The sequence below is a fragment of the Plecotus auritus genome (genome assembly GCF_963455305.1).
Source record: "Plecotus auritus genome assembly, chromosome: 1".
NCBI classification, from domain to species: domain Eukaryota; kingdom Metazoa; phylum Chordata; class Mammalia; order Chiroptera; family Vespertilionidae; genus Plecotus; species Plecotus auritus.
The window spans coordinates 143908758-143931607 of NC_137770.1; the positions used below are offsets into that span (position 1 = coordinate 143908758).

General features: G+C 39.2%; 1 protein-coding gene and 1 pseudogene across 2 annotated transcripts in view; one reads left to right on the forward strand and one right to left on the reverse strand.

Moving 5' to 3' along the window:
- Positions 1–22850, forward strand: part of DNAJC1 (DnaJ heat shock protein family (Hsp40) member C1) — a 252179-nt gene that overhangs the window by 53170 nt on the left and 176159 nt on the right. The gene's annotated exons all lie outside the window — the stretch shown is intronic.
- On the reverse strand, positions 3574–10191 carry LOC308255417 (ferritin light chain-like; annotated as a pseudogene). Its single transcript has 2 exons — positions 10168–10191; positions 3574–4068 (listed from the first exon to the last, which is right to left on the reverse strand). The product of its transcript is annotated as a ferritin light chain-like (transcript).

Here is a 22850-nt window from a genome sequence, read left to right on the forward strand (position 1 = left end):
AGAAGTATATGCACCACACCAAAAACCATACTTATTTCTGTTGGGGGAATGGGGCTTGTGGGGGAGGGTAGTTAAGGAGAATGTTTTATTTAACCTGTGTTATTTAACTTTTTATAAGATTTGTTTGTGTTATTTAGCTCATAGAAAGGAAAAGTATAGAGACTAAACAATCGAAAAGAAAAAGAAAGATCAGACCCTAAATTAAGGCAGTATAGATAGATAAAGTAAAAAATGTAAAAAATATTTAATTGCCAGCCCGGTTGGTGTGGTTCAATGGTTGAGCATCAACCATGGAACCTGACGATCTCAGTTCGATTCCCAGTCAGGGCACATGCCCCAGGTTGTGGGCTTAATCCCCAGTAGGCAGCATGCAGGAGGCAGCCAATTCATGATGTTTCTCTCTCATTGATGTTTCTATCTATGATGTTTCTTTCTATCCCTCTCTTTTCCTCTCTCTTTAAAAATCAATAAAAAGTATTTAAAAAATATATTTAATTACCAAGTTGATGCAGTACAAAATCATTGCAAGAACCAACCGAGAATAAGTAGAACATTGAACATAAATATGCACAATACTTTATTAAATTTATGAACCAAAATGGGAAATTGTTATATATACTAAAAGAAGCAGATACAATGTAATGTGTATAATTTAATTTGTAATAGTAAAAACAAGTAGGAAAATGGAGGAAAAGAAAGATGACAATGAGAGTATTTAAAGTTAAGTAAATAGAGTAGCCCTTATCACTCTGTGTTTTCTTTAAAGGATTCCTGAATAATCAGAAGTAATTGGAAAGAAACCTTGCTATAATTGGGGATTGGCAAAATGATGTTATTGCAAAGAATTCACAAAATAAGTAATTGCTTGAAAAGAAAAATTTACACCCACTTTTATACACATCTTTAAGCATATACCTCTAGTGTCTGCTTAATTATTATTCAGTTTGCTAGTTTTCAAACCCATGGTTAACTATCTAATGTTTTTGACTAATTGGGCACATTTTTTTTTTTTCAGAGAGGAAGGGAGAGGAAGAGAGAGAAACATCAGTGATGAGAGGGAATCATTGATTGGCTGCCTCCTGCACGTTGGACCGAGCCTGCAACCCAGGCATGTGCCTTTGACTGGAATCAAACCTGGGACCCTCCGGTCTGCAGGCCAATGCCCTATGCATTGAGCCAAACCGGCTAGGGCACAATTATTTTTATGAATTTTATTATGAATTTGGTATATTTCCTACATAAGCATATATTATGGAAAATGTGGGGAAACCAGTGAAAACAGCTTACTTAATAAGTGAAACTAAAATGCTAATGTCACAAAGCAAAAGTTTTCCCTAAAATTTGGATTCTAAAAATCCAATATGTTGTTTGAAAAAATAAATACAATACATCCTTCCTATATAATAAAAGCCTAATGTGCAAATTGTCCCCTCGGGCGGTCGTTCAACTGGGAGTTCGACCAGGAGACCAGGAGTTTGACCGCTCGCTCTCACATGCGCTGACCACCAGGGGGCTGTGGAACATGGTGGGCGTCGGCAACACTGAGACTTTTCACTGGCTACTGGGGGGCGGGGGTGACGGGGACGGAGGTGCGGTGAGAATGCGGGGTGTCCGCCAAGCTCGCTCTCACTCCCTCTGCTACCCTCCCCCAGGATCCAGGGCTCACGCGCTAGGGAAGCCCCTGTGCTCAGGTGCCAGACGCCCGTGAGGAGCCTGCCCTGCACCCACGTGGTCTCTGCTGGGTAAGCCAGGCCACAGCTGCCAGGACCCCAGGGGCCAGTCGGGCTTCCCCGTGGGTTCACACAGGAGCCGATCTGCGAGGCCTGCCAGGAGAGAGTGCGCTGCCCGCCCGGCTACCATACGGCGCTGCTGGGGGCCCTAGAGGCCCATGCTGCACCCAAGACCATGGCGTCCAGCTGCACTCTCCGCATCTCCGTATGGGGACTCAGGCACCATGACTCAGGCATATGGGGACTCAGGCACCATGACTCAGGGTGCGCAGGGGTCTGGGGGCCCAGGTGCTGCCCAGGGCCCAGAGTTCAGCTGGGACCTGCCCATCCACGCCAGACACTCACTCTTCGATCGCCGGTCAGGCCTAGGGACTGCACCCATGCGTGTATTTCGTGCACCGGGCCTCTAGTAAATACATAAAGTAAAAGGTGATATTCCCATTCTTTGTTTCTTAGTCCCATTTGCCAAAAGTAACTCGTATAAATTCAGATTAAATTTACATATTTCCTTTATCCTATATAATAGAGGTAATATGCAAATGGTCAATGCAAATGGTTGTTATGCCATGATGCATAACGACCGATCAGCAGGAGGGCGGGGCAGTGAGCTACAAGTGGCAGAGAGCTACAGGAGGGCGGGTCAATGCGCTATCAGCGGCGGTGGGTGGGGCAGCCAGCTGAGGCAAGTGGCAGCGAGCTACTTGTGCACGGTTTGTGCGCAGGGCCACTAGTATTTTCATATTTGCCTACACAAATCTTGCATTATGAAGTTTGCTCCTCATATTATGGTTTTAAATTATATAACATGTCATCCCCCTAAGTCAGTGGTCGGCAAACTCATTAGTCAACAGAGCCAAATATCAACAGTACAACGATTGAAATTTCTTTTGAGAGCCAAATTTTTTAAACTTCTTCTAACACCACTTCTTCAAAATAGACTCACCCAGGCCATGGTATTTTGTGGAAGAGCCACACTCAAGGGGCCAAAGAGCCGCATGTGGCTCGCGAGCTGCAGTTGCCAACCACTGCCCTAAGTAGTAAGACTTAGAGTATTACTATCCTAAATCATTTGTAGAATTTTAAATTTCTGAATTGTGGTAAATAATTTAAAATTGAGGAAAACTAATTTCATATAAATTGGTCATTTGTTTCTCCAGTGTCGTGACAGATAAAATGGTTGTTTTATATCAGTGATTCTCAACTGGGAGCAGTCCCTCCTACTGTACCTCCCCCAGAAATTTGGCAATGTTTGGAAACATTTTTGGTTATCATAATGTGGGGTAGGTGTAGTGATGCTAATGGCATCTGGTAATAAGAGTTCAGGGGTGCTGCTAAACATCCTATAATGCACCAAACAGCCCCACCCCATCTCCAATAAAGAATTATCAGGCCCAAAATGTCATTAGTGCCCATGTTGAGAAAGCCTGTCTTATTTGAGAGTAGTTAAGAGGGAGGACTACCCAGGCAACTGCTTAGGTTCATATGTCAGCCCTACCACTTAATGTGTGGCTGTGGGTGGTTACTTAACCTCTCTGTGCTGCCGTTTCCTTACCTATGTAATATTAATAGTACCTGCCTTATAGGATTGTTGAGAGACTATGTAAACATTCTAAACAAATAGTGCCTGGCACCTAGGTAGGTAAGTGTTGGCAGTTATGGTTTTGTTGTTAATTTTTTTTTCCCTGCAAAAAGCTTTATTGTTTCATTTTGTCCAATGCATGGGAGAGGGCTCCAGGGCGGTTAAAAGAATGGCTAGTAGTTTCAGGAAGAGGCTCAGGTAAAAGCCAGAGACACCAGGGGGATGCGGAGGGGCCTCTGAAAGGCCTCTGGACTCCAAAGGCTCCTAGTCATGCTTGAGGGTGAACCTTTCAAAGAGATACTCGCCCAGCCCAGCCTGGGGGCCGGCCAGCCTGCAGATGTTAGTCAGGTGGTCACCCATCTTCTTGATCAGTTTCACTTCCTCATCCAGGAAGTGGTTCTCCAGGAAGTCACAGAGATGAGGGTCTGCACAGGTAGAACCCAGGGCATGCAGCTCCAAAAGGGCCTGGTTCAGGTTCTTCTCCAAGGCCAGGGCGGCTTCCATGGCGTCCTGAGTTTTGCCCCACTCATCTTGGGAAAGTTTCTGCACATCCTCTGGCCGCCACACTTGTTTTGCAACTTTAAAAGATGCTCAGCGCCCTTGCGCGTCTTCTCCGCCCACACCCTCAAGAGCCACATCGTCACAGTCAAAATAGTAGCCCAGAGAGAGGTAGGTGTAGGAGGCCCGCAGATGCAGGTTGGCCAGGCAATTGACCGCAGTCTTCACCTGGGTGGAATAATTCTGACGAATTTGGGAGCTCTTGGTATACAATAACAATAAGGAGTTAAGGTAGAAAAAAAACCCGTGTGTTGGTTGTCCCGGAGGTAGTTCTGAAGGTGGTGACTGGATGAGACGCAGGAGAGTGGTCAGAGGCTGGAAGAAGGGGTGTCCCTGGGTCTGTTGCGTCCAAACACTGTTGAAGCAAGAGACCGATCCGGGACCGCCGAGGGCACTTGTTGTTAATTTAACATGGAATTCATACCTGCAATCAAAGTTACAGATTTTTCAATTTCTCTGATTTGTAAACAAGTAAATCAGTAAAAATTAAAAACTAATCAAAAAAATAAAATCAGAGCATTCTAAAATTCTTATTAGTCCCATAATTTGAGTTTCCCCCACATTATGTGATTTACTAAGTTAGCAAGATTATGAGACTTATTATGTTAACTACACTCCGGTATATTATTTCATACTTAAATTACTTATTTAAAAAGATACGTTGTGAGTGATGATGCGTCTCGCAGAGCAGCATCCCTTGAACCTGAGACATTATTTCATTGGTCCTTTCCCCTAGGTTCTGTAGTTGCAGTTTTTCTTCTCTTGAAAGTCCTAACTCCTATAACATAATTCAGGAAGTACGTGTTCATAACAGAAAGAAAAGATATTAAATAATTTTTATTTGAATTGAATTCCAGACTTGTTTCTTCATGATTAAACCTTTTGCTTTCCTCAACATTAAAAATCCGTTTCTGATCCTTCTCCATTCATAGACTGATGAAAACATTTTGGGGAAGCATTGCAATGTGTTCAGTTTATTAAAACTGAGGTTATTTTTAGAGGTAATAGAAAATACTTACTTTAGTCACATCTTGGTTTTGTTTCTTCTTTTAATAACTGTTGCAGTGTCCTACAAGATTCATTAATCTTAAGTAATTTTTTGTTTCTCTCTGCTCTCCCTGGCAGTGAAGTAATTAAAAAACTGTCCTTATATTAAAGTATTATTAAACTAAATAAAAACTTAATTCAAAGTATTTTTATATACCTTACAAATATAAAAATATCTAGGGAAAAAATCAGATTTACATGGATAGTGCTGCTGTTTTTTAGAAACAGTGGAAAATTTATTTTCTCTTTAATTTTAGTAACATAATAAATGGCACAGAAAAAAAAACTTTCTTGTACTAAGAAAGACTGTGTGTGAGTGGTATAGAGAACATCAGTTTCTTTTTCTGTCTTTCATTGCTTTCTTCCTTTTTTTTTTTTAAGTTCAGTTTTAGTTTTTTACCACTTGATGGCAGTGATGGAGCTGGAGCTATCCAAGAAGGTTAGGGGAAGGACTCATTATGAATAACAAAAGGGTAGATACAAAAGAAATCTCTGACATTTTAATATTATTCACATTTCTAGGTGCTATTACTTTATTGCAAGTGACAGTAATAGGAGGAAAGCCTCTAGATGGAGCTTCAGTACTTTCTAAGGGAGAATATTTGCTATATCTTTCCAAATATGTGCTTTATATTGTTTTACATAGTATATTGATTTTTAAAAAATATTTAAGGATGAATTTATATCAGTTGTAATTAGGGAGATGAATTCACCAAGTCCATCAGTAATTTGAGAAATGGTTATTAGTATCTTAAATTTCTATTGTCAACATTTATTGAAAGTATGTTAAAAATGTTAGCCAAATGGTCCTAATTACAATTAGAATGAACTTGCATATCTAACAGGTTAGTAAAAAAACATTTTATTATAGGAAATCAGGTGCTTAAAAATCAATATTGTACCATAATTAAACGTGACATAAATATTTTTCCAATTCCCCAATTTAAAAAAAAATTAAAATTAATTTAAATTAATCAACATTTATGAAATTTTATGCCAAATACTCTCTCAAAGAACATACATGTTCTTTAGTAAATATTCTTATTCTCATCGGAAATGTTTTCCTTTTATAGTCAAATAGAGTCTATTATTACACTGTATCAAAGTGAGGTTGTTATTTTCATTGAAAAAAGTGGATGTTAATGTTTTCAATGTACAGTTGATCTTAATTACTACTTCTTTTAGAATAACAAGAAAACTCAAAACAATAAGTAAGTTCTTACCTTCCTACTAGTATACCATTACCTGAACTGTGATGTCTTATAAATTATTTCAGTAAGTATGTGCTATTGGTTTATAATTGGTATTTTTGGCACTCAAAATGTTAGAGGGAAACCATCAGTAGTATTTGGTTTGATATTGACATAAATGTTTTATGTTGAAAGAGAATGTCTAACTGGAGAATCATATAAGAAGCATGAAAAATGGTTTGTGGTGGTTTTACTTTTTTTTTAGTTTCTTGAATAAAATTCTTTTTCTCTATTGAGACATAAAGCTTCCTGAAACAGAGTAGTTGCCAGTAACTCTTTACAATTACATTTAATTGTAGTGTTAGTTAACAGTTTATTTTATTTTTGGATAAGCAAATTCATTTCAGGTTGTATAAGAAGTGAGCTAAATTTGCAACATAATTTGATTGTTAATAACCTCAGTAGTAACAATCTCCCAGAAAGCCATGACTTGCTTTATTTGTTTTTCACTTTACTAAGTTTTGGGACTCTGGTTTAAAGGGAACACATTTCAGCAACATTTCATAATTTTTCAAGTGTCTCCTTTTATTACTAAAACCTAAACCAAATAATTGCATTAAATTCGCTTTCAATTTCGTATTGAAATGCATTTGAAAAGATATGGTCTGTTTCTCCGGGATAAGCAATTTGCAGATCAAAACTTTATGCTTTTACGAATGTCTGTAAATGATAACCTTGTAATAGTAGTTACTATATAAATAAATTCCTTTAAAATAATTATGGTTAAGTTTCAGCTCCAATTGTAACTTAAGGAAACTTCTCTTGACAAAGGAAAACTGAACCGTTCTCCATTTCTCAGAAGCATTTGCCCTGTGAAGAAATAGGTTATATATCAAGTTAATTTTACATGTTAAAACTTTTTTTTTTAGGGAAAAAGAATAAAGTATGCAGTTGTTATTAACTACAAATCTAAAACTGGTGTAAATTTGGTGGAGGAAAATTTCCTTTTTTTTTTACCTTGAGGTTGCTGAGTTGCATTTTCTGCTTTTTATTCTGTTGGTGATAGGTAGTATCATCTTGAGTATTTAAAGTTCATTTAGATTGCTTTTGCAGGTATTAGCACCAAAATCTGCAATAAAGCATTTCTATTGACTTAACACAGTTTTATTTAGAGTATTATACTCACTTGCAGCATTAGTACTATAAACTTCATTAACAGTAAAAGTCATTATCAATAAGACAAAAATAGTCTAATCAAGTAGAAAAAGACAATAAAGTTCTTTCTTTTTGGGAGCTAGTTTTTAAAAATAAATTTTCCTGAAATGTAGTCTACTTAACAGATTTTTATTAAACCATATGTTGAAAAAAAATAAGCACTAAGAAATATGTAGCATTTATAATAGTGCTTTATAAAAACCTTTTAATTTGTCAAAATATTTTATGAATATACAAGAAAAAGCACTGGCACTGCTCCTGCTATTAACACAGACTCTGAACAATACAGATTACGTCTGTCAATTATGTCTGTCAATCCCATTATATGTGTTTGACTGTTGTATTTCCACTTGTGTTCAAGTTTTTTTGTTTGTTTTTTAATATATTTTTATTGATTTTAGAGAGGAAGGAAGAGGGAGAGAGAGACAGAAACATCAGTGTTGAGAGAGAATTATTGATCTGCTGCACGCCCCACACTGGGGATCGAGCCCTCAACCTGGGCATGTGCCCTGGCTGGAAATCGGACTGTGATCCTCCTGGTTCATAGGTTGACGCTCAACCACTGAGCCACGCTGGCCAGGCTTGTGTTCTAGTTTTGATTTTATATTAATATTGGATAGCTTTCATTACTATCTAAAATATGGTTATATAGTAGCTAGAAAAACAAATTGATTCTCTAGTTGTTACTTAAACCTTTCATTTATTATAGCATTAAAGAATTCATATTTCATTTTACTTATAAAAAGAAATTATTTATAGTAAAATAATTTGTGTTTCATTTTATATTATGTCATCAGGCTACCTAAGCTATTGAAATACTTTCCTAAGACACAACAATTTTTTCAAAAAAGTCTTTTAATGAAGTTGTACTACGTAGTTGATTTCTTGGTGTTGTTCCCGATCCTGGATCCATTCCCTTCCCCTAAAAGTTTCATTATTAAGCAAGAAAAAAATATGATTACTTCTCTGATAACACCATCACTTTTTAAACTAAAAGGCAAAAAATATCAATGAACAAACCCTCTGAAATAGTCTCCTGTATCCTTTAAATTTTTATGAAGATAAATCACACTAAGTGAAAGGCCATATTAGTGCAATTAATTTTTATGGTAAAAGTATTTTAATTTTAAATATGAAATTTGTTAAGACTTTTAAGTGACATAGCTCTGATTTATGAAGCAAATTTATTTGCATTCAAATATAAGTGTGATGGTCTACAAAAATTATAGTTGATTGAAAATACATATATACTTAAAAATTAGCTGATACCTAAAAAAGAAACATCTATATGAATTAGTAGCTTATTAATCAAGGTTAACTAAATAATAAAGTCATGTAGTAAGGCAAAGTGTATATAAAGTCTGTAGAGTGAATTATGTATTATGTGGATATCATTATACTATACTAGAGGCCCAGTGCACAAAAATTTGTGCACTCGGCGTAGTCCCTAAACCCAGCCTGTGCCCTCTCGCAGCCTGGGAGCCCTCGGGGGATGTCCGACTGATGGCTTGGAGTGGGCCAAAGCCATTAGTCGGACATGTTTGGCGCTGCCAAGGAGGCGGGAGAGGCTCCCACCACCACCGCTGTGCTCACAGCCGTTAACCTGGCTTGTGGCTGAGCGGAGCTCCCCCTGTGGGAGCGCACTGACCACCAGGGGGCAGCTCCTGTGTTGAGTGTCTGCCCCCTGTTGGTCAGTGTGTGTCATAGCGACTGGTCATTCTTGGTCATTCCGTTAGGGTCAATTTGCATATTACCCTTTTATTATTTAGGATTATATAGGATGTCTGTAATATATATTTTATGACACATTGAGGAAGAAATAATTATTGAGTTATTAGTAAGAAATAATGGCATTGTAAACATTAGAAAATACATAGAAAATTTTCAACATTTCTATTCATCTATGCTATAAATATCAGTTAGATATTTTATTTTTAAAAAATATTTTAATATTTTAAAGAAAACTCAACTTAGTCTTCTTGCTAACACATTAATTAAATGTAGCATAAAAGTATAATTAATAGTTAAGTAAATTTATGTAGTTGAGGATGACCTGTGAACAGAAAACTTTAATAGATACAATGACATACTTTTATAATATGTATATATTATGAAAATACATGTATATGAATTAAATCCATGATTTCAAGTTATTTTAACCTATATTTTATGATTTATGCTTTCATCCCAGACCTGATACATAAGTTAGTTTAGTAAAATACTGAGGTTGAAATTTTTAAGTATTTAATTATTCATCTTAGATTTTGTTAGGTATGTAGAATGGACATCTTTTATATATATTTAAAGAATCCAATGAAGTAACTTTTAGGGTTATTTCATAAAGTTTATTTTCTTATAGACTAGCATAAACACTGCATTTAAAAATAAATGTTTTATCCTAATGAGTATGATGTTTTGATATGAAAAGCCATAACAACCCTTTTTATAACAAAAAATCTTAATATGTCAGGGTTTATCTATAAATTAAAAGTACACTTAAGTAATCAGTTATAAGTATTTGAATACTTCATAACAATATATAAAATGATAAGCTTCCCGAATATGAATTTAAACACACAGTGAAACTTAAATTAGCTAGTAAATATAAGAATTTGGGGTACTTTGTCTATAAATTTTGACTCTAAGTTTTTGTTCATGGGCTCAAGAATTGTGGAGGTGGAAGGTCATCTAAATTTAGATATCCTTTCATTAATGTAGACCTCTTAGCCCATTTCTTACTTTAATTAATGTGTACTATTTAGAAAGTTCACGGGTGTACTCTTTTGCATTTAAAGTAGTCTTGAGTTCAAAGACTTCAGAGGGGAGAGGATTAAGGCAACTTTCTCACCTGAACTCCTAACTTCTTGATCATGGGTACTTTTTGCGTATACTAGTTTCTCTTTCTGATTTATTATGTGCAGACAGTTATTACATATACACATATGATTATCTTGAGTTTTTTTTTTTTGTTTTTTTTTAAATATATTTTATTGATTTTTTACAGAGAGGAAGGAAGAGGGATAGATAGTCAGAAACATCGATGAGAGAGAAACATCGATCAGCTGCCTCCTGCACACCTCCTACTGGGGATGTGCCCGCAACCAAGGTACATGCCCTTGACCGGAATCGAACCTGGAACCTTTCAGTCCGCAGGCCGACGCTCTATCCACTGAGCCAAACCGGTTTTGGCTATCTTGAGTTTTTTGAAGGAGAGTGTTTTGTTATTAATGTAAATTATCATTTATCTTTTAAAAATTAATTTGCTTTGACTTAAAATGTTTTTATCAAATTGTCTTTGTAGAGTTTTCTACAAAATGATGTAACCTCACAGAACTGTATATGTTACAGTTAGCAAAATGATCCTAAATTATTCAGATAAGGAACTGTAAATGTAACTAATCCTATCTAATAAAGAGGGAATATGCTAATTGACCATCACTCCGTCACAAAGATGGCTGCACCCACAGCTGAGGCCAAGTTCCCATAAGGAGCCTTAACGAGCAATCAGCAGGGACCTGAGGCTTCGCCCTCCCCCGCCCCCGTGGGGCTGACAGGTGACCTCAGGCCATACCCCGCCCCCGCATCAGGCTGGGGGACCTCAGGCCGCACCCCCTGCCCCAGTACCAGGCCAGGGGACCTGAGGCCACACCCCCACCTGGCGGGGCTTGACGGGGGACATCAAGGTGAGCTTCCCATCCTGGTGCTGGGCTAGGGGACCTCAGGCTGCTCCCCTCACCCCGGCACTGGGCTAGGGACCTGAGGCTGCACCCCCTGCCTCGCTGGGCTTGACAGGGGACCTCAGGCCATGCCCCCCACCCAGTGGGGCTTGACGGGGGACCTCAAGGTGCACCCCCAGTGCTGGGTCAGGGGAACTCAGGCCACGCTCCTGCCCAGCGGGGTTTGATGGGGGACCTGAGTCTATGGCCCCCTCCTGGTGCTGGGCCAGGAGACCTGAGGCTGCACCCCCCACCTGGCAGGACTTGACAGGGGACCTCAGGCCATGCCCCCCACCCAGCAGGGCTTGACAGGGGATCTCAGGCCGTGTCCTCCACCTGGCAGGACTTGATGGAGGACCTCAAGGCACACCCCCCGCCCTGGTCTGGGCTGGGGGACCTCAGGCCACGCCCCCCGTCTGGCACCGGGCCAGGGGACCTGAGGCTACGCCCCCTGCCCGGCAGGGCTTGTAAAGGGCGGGACTGGCTGAGTCTGGATCTAGCCCAATGTGGGGGGACCGGCTGGGTCTAGGTCTCATGCGATTTTGAGGTGCATGTGGGTGGGCGGGGACTTTACTCTGGGTCCCAGGGTGTGCCCCAGATTCTGACAGGAGGAAGGTTTTCATATACATTTTACTAATTTTCCTTCATCTCTGACCCTTCTATTATAGAGAAAGGGCAAATAGCAATATTAAATTATTTCCTCTAATCCCCTTTTAATGTGCACGAATTTCGTGCACCAGGTCATTAGTTATGACCATAATTTTGTTAGCTTACCAATTAAATTTTTTCTAATCATCTAATTGTGATTTTAATCAATGATAATATCCACAGGTTTGTTTTGTTGCTTTAAGTATGAATTTAAAAATAGATTTGTGTTGGGTGGAAGTGTGTTTAACTTTTGAAGGCTGGTTTGATTTCTCAGATATCTCTAATGTAATGATTCAAAGAAATGGGATATAATAAAAAATAGTAATACTAACCAGTCCTTATTTTCTTACCAACTAACTTATAGTCTTTAATATTCAAGTCTGTAACTATGAACACTTGAAGTTCTGCATATTCACTACTTTTCAAAAATGTCAGAAACCATTGCACAAAATAATTTTAGGAACAAAGTAAATGGCAAAATATTGAATATAAGAAGCACTTAGATGTAATATCACAATGATCTTTAAATTAGTATTGATGGAATTAATGTGGAAAATTCTAATTCCAGGCAAAATGTATTTGATGATGTATAGTGTACATTAGGAATAAAAGTTCAAAAGAAGCTTAGGACAAGTTAAGAGCACCTCTTCTTTAAAATACTTGCCACTTATCTCAGTTTTAATCTCCACTCCCTCCCCATTGGAGATTTTTTTTAGGAAAGCGATGTTACTAAAACACAATTAATTCAGAATAGCTCAAAGACATTGTATCTGTCTCAATATGAGGTCAGACTCTACCATATATATTATACTAGAGGCCCGGTGCATGTATTTGTGCACTGGTGGGGTCCCTCAGCCTGGCCTGTGCCCTCTCGCAATCTGAGACCCCTCAGGGGATGTCAGAGGCCCAGTGCACGGATTTGGCCTGATCCTCACAGGCCAGGACAAGGGACTCCACCAGTGCACGAATCCCCTTCTCCCTACCCCCTTCCCTCTGAGAGTCATCAGTCTATTCCATGTTTCCATGCCTGTATGTTGAGTGCCTGCCCCCTGGTGGTCAGTGTGTGTCATAGCTACTGGTCAAACAGTCGAACGGTTGGTCATTTAGGCTTTTATATATCCTATATAATATAAGAGTGATATGCAAATTAACCATCACTCTGCTACACCCACTAGCCACGCCCACCAGCCAATCAGGAGCGAATATGCAAATAAACCCAACCAAGATGGCTACGGCCACAGAGAGCAGGAGGGAGGCTTGAGTTTCCCCGGCGATGGAGGAAGCCAAGCTTTCCGCCTGCCCTTGCTGGCCTAGGCCTCCACTCAAGGCTATAAAGTTTCTATGATAGAAGATACATAAACCCAAACAGAAATGGCAGCAGCCACGGAGCTGGAAAGAGACTATATAATATAAATCATATATATACACACACACACACACACACACACACACACACACACACACATATATCCTATATATGCTAAGTGTCCCATCATCCACTCAACCAAAGCGTAATATGCTAAGGCCGCTCAACCACTTGCTATGATGTGCACTGACCACTAGGGAGCAGACAGTCGACCAGTTGACTAGTTGCTATGATATGCACTGACCACCAGGGGGCAGACACTCCAACTTAGCTTGTTGCTGGGGTCCAGCTGATCGCAGTTGAGCCAGCAAGACGGGCCGGACACACCCTGGAGCCCTCTCATGGTCCTTCTCCAGCTGGCCAACCTTCCTCATCCCTCCCTGGCCCCTATTGTGCACCAGTGGGTCCCTTGGTCTGGCCTGTGCCCTCTCGCAATCCGGGATCCCTCGGGGAATATCGGAGAGCTGGTTTTGGCCTGACGGTGGAACGACCGATCGCTATGATGCGCACTGACCACCAGGGGACAGACGCTCAGTGGAGGAGCTGCCCCCTGGTGGTCAGTGCGCTCCCACAGGGGGAGCACCGCTCAGCCAGAAGCCAGGCTCACGGCAGCAGCGGAGGTGGCAGGAGCCTCTCCCGCCTCCGCAGCAGTGCTAAAGACCCCTCAGGGGATGTCCAGTGGCTTAGGCCTGCTTCCTGGCAATCGGACATCCCTGGAGGGCTCCCAGACTGCAAGAGGGTGCAGGCTGGGCTGAGGGACTCCCTCACCCCCCCACCCCCCCCGCCGAGTGCACGAATTGCACTGGGCCTCTAGTATATTATGTTTATGTACATATATATGTTATATATTTGGGGTTTTTTATTGATTTTTAGAGAGGGAGAGAGAGAGAGATAGAAACATCAGTGTGAAAGAGAAAATTGATGGGTTGCCTCTGGTACACCCACCACCACCACCACCACCCCATCTGGGATGGAACCTGCAGCCTAAGTTTGTGCCCTGACCAGGAATTAGCCACACCCTTTGGTGTGTGGAACCACACTTCAACCAATTGAGCACCCAGTAAAGGCCATATACTGACTCTTAAATTGTTGATTTTAGTACCCTTTTTCTTACCTTGTTCTCCCCTCATAGGAACCATCATTACTAAATTCTTCAATCTTATAGACACTCCGAGCATCCAGTTGATTTTACCTTGCTTCCCAGGTCACACCAGATTCTCAAACTCTTCTCTGTCTACCACTGAGGCACTTCCTCCTTGTCTTTCGCAATCATTTTGTACTTTAACTATTGCCATAATTTCTCCAATCCATTCTGGCTATGTACTAATTCTTTGAAACATAGATGACATAGAATTTAATAACCTATATTTTCCTTGTTCCTTTTGTGATCTTTGCAAAGATGGACTTATAAATTATTATATAATTTGATGAAAATTTGGTCAAATGTGACAAATATGATAAAGCAAAATTTTTCAGATATATAAGAACTATCAAACACTTCCGAGAGCAATAATGATCATGAAATATTCTATAAGCAGCTATTACATAGTAAAATCCTTCTGAGGAAATGAGTCTTCTAAAATTCTTGGCTTCAGGAGATGCTAAAAATGCATTGAAAAGATATGCAGTATCTAAGTATATACTCGGATATTGATTTTCTTTTATTAATTGCTGATTTGCTTCTTAAAATCACAGAAATTAGAGATACTCTGCTACAGGGAATTGAAATTATTGCAAATCTTGTCTCTGGTTATAGTCCTAAAACTAATCACATAGCAAATAAGAATAAAACATACAGTTTTATCTTTTGGATTGGTGGCTTGGACTAGGATATTAGGAATGTTTGGGCTGTTGGCAAATTATGTAAGAAGGTTGAAGGGAAAAAATATATATAATTGAGACTTACTGTTAGAGTTTTAGCTTAGATTACTGAGTAGATAGTGGTGCCATTTACCTAGAAGGAAAGACTAAGATGGATCAAATTTGGGAAAGAATTGAATGGGAACATACATTGAAAGAATTGGTTTCTGTTTACATTTCATCTTATGAATAATTTAGAAACTCACCCTGACAATCCTGGAAAAAACAGGAAAACTGTAGTTGAATATTATGTATCTATTTATATGGAGATGAAGATTTCATCCTTAAAAAGTGAGTTAATTTCAGAGAGGTAAAGGAAAGCATCCAATATCATTCCATTGCACTTCCTGATTTGCACTTTTATTTTGCAAATTGTCATTTTTTTAAATGCTGTAAGAATTTTTTTATTAAAATTGGAGGATAATGTGAGAAAAAAACCCTTCTATTTGGTAAATACAATAGATTGGTTTTAATTCTTATTCCTTCCTTCCGGTGTGCTTTATTGCATGCACATAGTGTGGAAAAACTAATAATTATGTTTAATGGACTCACTTGCACTACAGAAAGTATTCTGGATATAATATAGCTTTGGCCACTTTTTGAAGATGGAAATTAGATGGAGGCTGCTTTTTCTCTTTTTAGCTATGGGTACCTATCCATCCATTTATTTAGTTAGTTATATTATTATTTTTTAAATCATTCATTCATTTGTTCATTAACCTAAGCATCTTCTTTGGTATTTTTTCAGTTTATTTCAGAGAGAGGAAGTGAGAGGGAGAGGGAGGTAGAAACATAAATGATGAGAGAGAGTCATTGATCCGCTGCCTCCTGCATGCACACTACTGGGGATTGAGACTGCAACCTGGACATATGCCCTCACCAGGAATTGAACCGTGACCTCCTGGTTCATGGGTTGATGCTCAAACACTGAACCACACTGGCCGGGCTCCCTATCCATTTTTTGTTTTTGTTGAGTGTGGTATGGATTTGAAACCAGCACTTTCATTGATTGTAGCCACCTTTCACACGTTCCTTACTATGCAGGGTAGAAACATACCAGTGGGAAATTGGACTGAGTCATTTAACAATAACAGTCAGTTAACTGTCATCAAAGAGGTAGAGCTGTGGGCCTTTGGGACTATCCTCTGAGCTGACATTCAAGGGCACCATTCCTGTCTTTATAAAACTGCCAAGGACAGGGCAAGAACGACAGTAGAAAAAGCCTTGTAAGGGGAACTAGCTCTAGAATTCAGGACCAATATGTCTATGAAAGGGAATAAATGCAAAATTGCATTACAGTAAAATCTCAGTGTAACGGGCTAATTCAGGGAAAAGGGTGTCCATTAAAGCCAAAAGTTGTTGTATAATAAAGTAGGTTTTCTGAATGCGTATGTTAAAAAATTGACAGTTTAGTTCGTTTACCTGTTTTTACCCATGTAGACACATTTGTGTAATTAAAATTAAGTATGTATGAAGTTTAGTTTCACAAGAAAGTTTTCTACATGTATTTCAATAATTTTAAATTTATACTGAATAGGTCTAGTAAATGTGTGCATTCACCCGTCACCAAGAGTAAACAAATACACACAGCTGGTGCGTGACTTAGCACATGTTGTTGGAACCTTGGGCCAGCTGGAGTTAAAACCGCTGCAGAAAGGCCGCTGGACAACAGACCCATTACCATGTGTGATGCAGTGTGATCACTTGCTAATCATTCGCCAAACATTGTTTACAAGTGATGACTTGGGATTTAGCTATGTAATATTTATTTACTTTGGAGAAATTACTACAGTTTTTTCCCCAACATGTCCTATTCACTAAAATTTGTTAAAAATAACAGTGAATTAATAACAAAAATAACTTGCTAATTTAATTATAAGCAAATCTTAAGAGCATTTTAAAATTAACAGGGTGTTGATTTTCACATATGACATTCAATCTGGAAATTTTGTCTGTTAAATTTGAAATCCATTAAATCGAGTTCTGCAAAACCAAGAATTTACTGTAGGTGAATGACAGATTTTAAATGTTTCTTGTGTCATATATAGAACCTGTCTGGGCTCAGCTTTCAGATGAGATCATTTGGCTCTGCTATTGAAAAATGCAGTAAACAGAGGCAGAGGAAGTTAAAGTTGTTATGTGACCACATATACAAGAGTGGTCCCATCTATATATATAAAACCCTAATATGCAAATAGACTGAACGGCGGAACAGCCGGTTGCTATGACGTGCTAACCACCAGGGGCACGCGCAGAACATGGCAGGCATCAGCCGCAGCGGGATGGTGGAGCAGGTGAGCAGGGGTGCCAGACCAAAGCGGGTCACCGGTTGCTGTCATCAGGGCAAACCTCTGGTGGTTACTAAAAATTCTTCCTCACGCACGCTGTGGTCCCACCTGGTGCTCGTACCTGCGGCCGGTGCTGGAGCTGCCGTTCGCACCCACAGCTGGCACCTGGCACCGGTCCCGATCGCTCAGCACCATCAGCGGATGCAAGCGGTGGTTGCCGGCTCCAATTCACCCTGAGGGCTTCTCCACCTCCCCCTGCTCCTGAGGGGCGATCGGGGCAGCAGCTGCTGCTCGCACCTGCTGCTAGTGCCGGCCCCAATTGCTCCATGCCATCAGTATGTGGGAGCAGCAGCGGGAGTGGGGCTGCTGGCAGACAGGGGACCGGGGCCGCAGCGGGAGGGGCCAGGCGGGGGCACGGAGGATGGGCTGAGACCCGCCCCTGTGCCCACTGCAGCCTTGCAGCCCACAGTTCCTTTCAGGGTGCACGAATTCTTGCACTGGGCCCCTAGTCTATAATAATCTATACTAATAAAAGCCTAGGTGGTCCTCGCACCCTCACGCGCAACATCGTCACAAGATGGCTGCCACAAGATGGCCGCGTGCACAGCGGAGGCAGGGCATGGCGGCCTCTCCGCACAGTGAGGCCTGGAGGTCCTGCAGCTCCACTTGGAGAGGAGAATGCCGGTCCCAGCTTCTCCACTGCCTTGCACAGAGGAGGAGGGTCCTGGCGGAGGAGGCAGGTTGCAGCAGGGGAGGGCAGGTGTGGGCGGTCAGGTTGGCAGGGGAGGGCAGTTGGGGGCGATCAGGCCAGCAGGGGAGGGCAGTTGGGGGCAATCAGGCCGGCAGGCAGAAGTGGTTAGGGGCAATTAGGCAGGCAGTGTGGCAAGCGGTTAGGAGCCAGCAGTCCCGGATTGTGAGAGGGATGTCCGACTGTCAGTTTCGGCCCGATCCCCGAGGGGTCCCATATTGGAGAGGGTGCAGGCCGGGCTGAGGGACACCCCTCCTGTGCATGAATTTTGTGCACCAGGCCTCTAGTAAAAGCATAATATGCTAATTAGACCGGATGTCCTTCCTTCTGGACAAAGCCGCAGTGGGTGGGGGCCACGGTAGTGGCGGGCGGGGGCTGGGGCCAAGGCCCTTGCACAAATTTAGTGCATCGGGCCTTTAGTAAGGTATATTGGAGCTGGAAAATTCCTTTCACCTAGGGATGATATAGCTGTCATAATGTCATAGTGCAATCCATTACTCACATGTTTGCGGTAATGTTGATATAAACCTATTGGGCTACTAGTTTTATAAAAGCATAGCACATATAATTATTTGCAGTACATCATACTTGATAATGATTATAAATAGCTATGTTACAGGTTTATGTATTTACTATACTTTTTGTTGTTATTTTAGAGTGTACTCTTTCTACTTAATTAAAAAAAATTTGCTGTAAAACAGTGTATCATGTTATGCCAGCATAACAATCTCATCTCAATTGTATTATTTGCTCTTGTGCTTGATTTAATCTCATGTTGTTTTGTACAGTAACATGCTGTACAGGCTTGTAGCCTAGGTGCAGCAATAGGTTATAACTTATAGCCTGGGTTTGTGGTAGGCTACATCATCTAGGTTTCTGTAAGTATATCCTATGATGTTTGCACAACAAAATTGCATAACAACCACGTTCTCAGAATGTATTCCTGTCATTAAGTGGCATGTGATTATATTAACTCTAATATCTAATACTTGTTCGGTGATGCTTTTTAATGCTTTTTCTATGTATAGGATCATGACATCTATGAATAGAATTAGTATTAATTCTTCCATTCCAATTTGGTTTCCTTTTATTACTTTTTCTTGACTAATTGCTTAGGTTAGAACTTGCAGTACAAGGTGTCATAAGCAGATATTCTTCTTATTACTTACCTTAAAGGAAAGCTTTTAGACTTTTACCATTTAGTATGAGGTTAGCTGTGGGTATTTCATAGATATACTTTATCAACTTAAGAAAGTTCCCTTCTAGTCTTAGTTTGTTTAGTGTTTTGTTATCAAACAATGTTGGATTTTATCATTTTTTCCTGCATTAATTGAGATGGTTATTTGTATTTTCATTTAATCAATATGGTGTATTATTATTTTCATACACTGTAATACCCTTGTATTCATGGGATAAATCCATTTCACTTGGGCATGGTCTGTAATCCTTTTTTTTATGCTGCTGTATTTGGTTTACTAGAAGTTTGTAGAGGAATTTTGCATCTATAGTCATAAGAGATATTTGCCTATAGTTTTCTTTTTTTGTGGTGTTTGTCTTTGATATCAAAGTCCCGTAGCCTAAGTTAGAAAGCATTTCTTCCTCCTGTATTTTTTGGAAGATTTTGAAGAGGACTGTGATTTCTTTAAATGTTTCATAGAATTCACTAGGAAATCATCTGGTTTTAATGGTTGGGCTTTTCTTTTTTAGGCATTGGTGGGTGGGTGCTTGTTTCCTGTAGTTTTTGTGTGTGTTTTTTTAATTGATCAGTCACTTCACTTGTTATAGTTCTATTCAGTTTTTCTATTTCTTCATGAGTCAGTTTTTGTGTTTCCAGGAATTTATCTATTTTATCTGGGTTTTCTAATTGTTTAGCATACAGTTAATTGCTTTTACTTCTGTAAGAGTGTTAATAATGTCCCCACTCTCACTCCTGAGTTTATTAATTTGACTCCTTTCTCTCACTGTAATGTAGTTTTGTCAATTTTGTTGACTTTTTCAGAGAACCAATTTTTAGCTTTGTGGTTTCTCTGTTGTTTTTTTGTTCTCTATTTAATTTATCTCTGCTCCAGTCTTTTTATTTCCTTTCTCCTACTTGCTGTGGGTGTAGTTTGCTATTATTTTTCTAGTCCACTAAGGCAGAAGATTAGGTTGAGATTTGTGTGTGTGTGTCATCATTTATAGCTGTAAAATTCCTTTTGAGCACTACTTTCTAAAAAATACATTTTTTTTTTTTTATTTCAGAGAGGAAGGGAGAGTGAGAGAGAGATAGAAACATCAATGATGAGAGAGAATCATTGATCAGCTGCGTCCTGCATGCCCCCTACTGGGGATTGAGCTCATAACCCACACATGTGTCCTTACTGGGAATGGAACCATGACCTCTTGGTTCACAGGTCAATGCTCAACTCATTGAGCCACACCAGCTGGGCTATTATATCTTCTAGATGGACTGACCTTGTTGTCATTATATAATGTCTTTGTTTGTCTCTTAACAGTTGTTTTAAAGTATATTATGCCTTTATATTATGTTAATATAGACATCACACTCTTTTGGCTACTGTTTGCATTTAATATTTTTTCCATCCATTCATTTTCTATCTCTTTGGTTCTAAAATTTGTCTCTTGTAGATACCATGTTGTTGAATCATGTTTGTTTATAATCCATTCTAGTAATCTCTGCCTTTTAATTGCAGAGTTTAATCCATTTACATTTAAATAATCACTAATATATATTTACTTTTGCCACTTTACTCTGTTTTCTATATGTTTTATATCTTCTTTGTTTCTCAATTCCTTCTTTATTGCTTTCTTTTGTTTCAGATCTTATTTCCTAGTGTATCATTTGATTCACCTTTTGTTTCTTTTACTATAGACTTTTTTTTTTAGTGCTTGCCATGGGGATTATGATTAACATCTTAATTTACAGCAATCTAATTTGAATTGATACCAATTGAGTTTCAATCATAAAAATTCTATATTCTATACTGCCCTGTTCCCCTTCCTTCTGTAGTTAATGCCACACATTACATCTTTATACATAGACTTATATAATTATTTTACTTAGGACATGGATTTATTGTTCTAATAGTTACTGTCTTTTAAATCGTATGGAATAAAAATGGAGTTACTGAACAAAAGTACTTGAATATTAACTTTTATATTTATCTATATAGTTATTTTTACCAGTGTCCTTTATTTTTTCATATGGATTTCAGTTACGTTCTAGTAGTTTTTCCTTTCAGCCTGAAGGACTTGCTAGAGCATTTCTTGTAGAGCAAGTCTATTAGCTGTGAACTCTCAATTTTTGTTTAATTGAAATGTCATAATTTCGCTTTCATTTTTGAGGTATAGTTTTATTGTATATAGAATTCTTGGTTAATACATATTTTTAGCATTTTATATATGCTATTCTGGTACTTCCAGTTTCCATGGTTTCTAATGTGATATTAGCTGCTAATATTATAGAGAATCCCTTGTACATTCAGAATTGCTTCTCTTTCAGGATTTTCTCTGTCTTTATCTTTCAACAATTTAGTTATCATATTCCTAGGTGTGGATCTCTTTGAGTTTATTTTACTTAGGATTTATTGAGATCTTGGATGTGTACTGTATATTCATATCTTTCACCAAAGTTTGGAAATTTTTAGCCATTTTTTATTCAAAAATTTTTTTCTGTCCTCATCTCTCTTCTCCCTCTTGGACACTCCTTATGTTGGTACTCTGTGGTAGCCTGCCAAGGCTCTTTTCATTTATTTATATTCTTTTTCGTGCTCCTCATATTGGTTAATCTCAATTTCTCTATCTTCAATTTTATAGATTCTTCTGCCTGCTTAATTCTTTTTTTGAGCCTTCTATAGAAAATTTTTTATCTCAGTTATTGTATTTTTCAAGCCAGAATTTCTCTTTGGTTCCTTTTTAAAATTTCTGTCTCTTTTTTGCTATTATAACTTTGGTGAAACATTATTCTCATACTTTCTTTAGTTCTTTGTACTTGCTCTTGAGCATATTAAAATAGTTTATTTATAATCTTTGTCTAGTAAGTCCAATGTTTGAACTTCCTCGGGGGCAATTTCTATTAATTTGTTTTTCCCCATGTGTGAACCAGATTTTCTTGTTTCTATGCATGCTTTATCATTTTTTTTTAAATATATTTTATTGATTTTTTACAGAGAGGAAGAGAGGAAGGGAGAGGGATAGAGAGTTAGAAACATCGATGAGAGAGAAACATCGATCAGCTGCCTCCTGCACGCCCCCCACTGGGGATGTGCCCGCAACCAAGGTACATGCCCCTGACCGGAATCGAACCTGGGACCCTTGAGTCCGCAGGCCGACGCTCTATCCACTGAGCCAAACCGGTTTTGGCATGCTTTATCATTTTTAATAAATACTGGACATTTTGAATATATAAGGTGGTAATTAGATTCTTCCACCACACCAGGTTTTTTTTGTTTGTTTTTTTCTTTGGTTGACAGTGTTTGTTTAGTGAGTTTTCTAAACTAAATTTGTCAAGTAGATATTCTTTGCCATGTGTGGCCACTGATGTCTCCATTTCATTAGCTTAGTGGCCAGCTAATGATTCAGCAGAGATTTCCTTAAAGGTTTAGAAAAACCCATCCACAGTCTTTGCTAGTGGGTTCCTATATGTTGTGCATGCATTTAACCCTTAGCCAGGCAGTTTACAACTCTCAGTTAGCCTTCATTTTCTGCTTGAGCACAGCCTAACCATCAGACAGTAGTGGGAATTGAGGGGTTTTTTCAGAAGACCCTAAATACCCTTTCTGAGTATGTACTCCACCTTGGGTATGCACATGGTCTTATGGTTTTAAGCAATATGAGGGAGCTTTTCAAAAGCCTATATTTCCAAAGCATCTTACTCCCTAATCCTTTTTCTCAAGCTTTTTGATG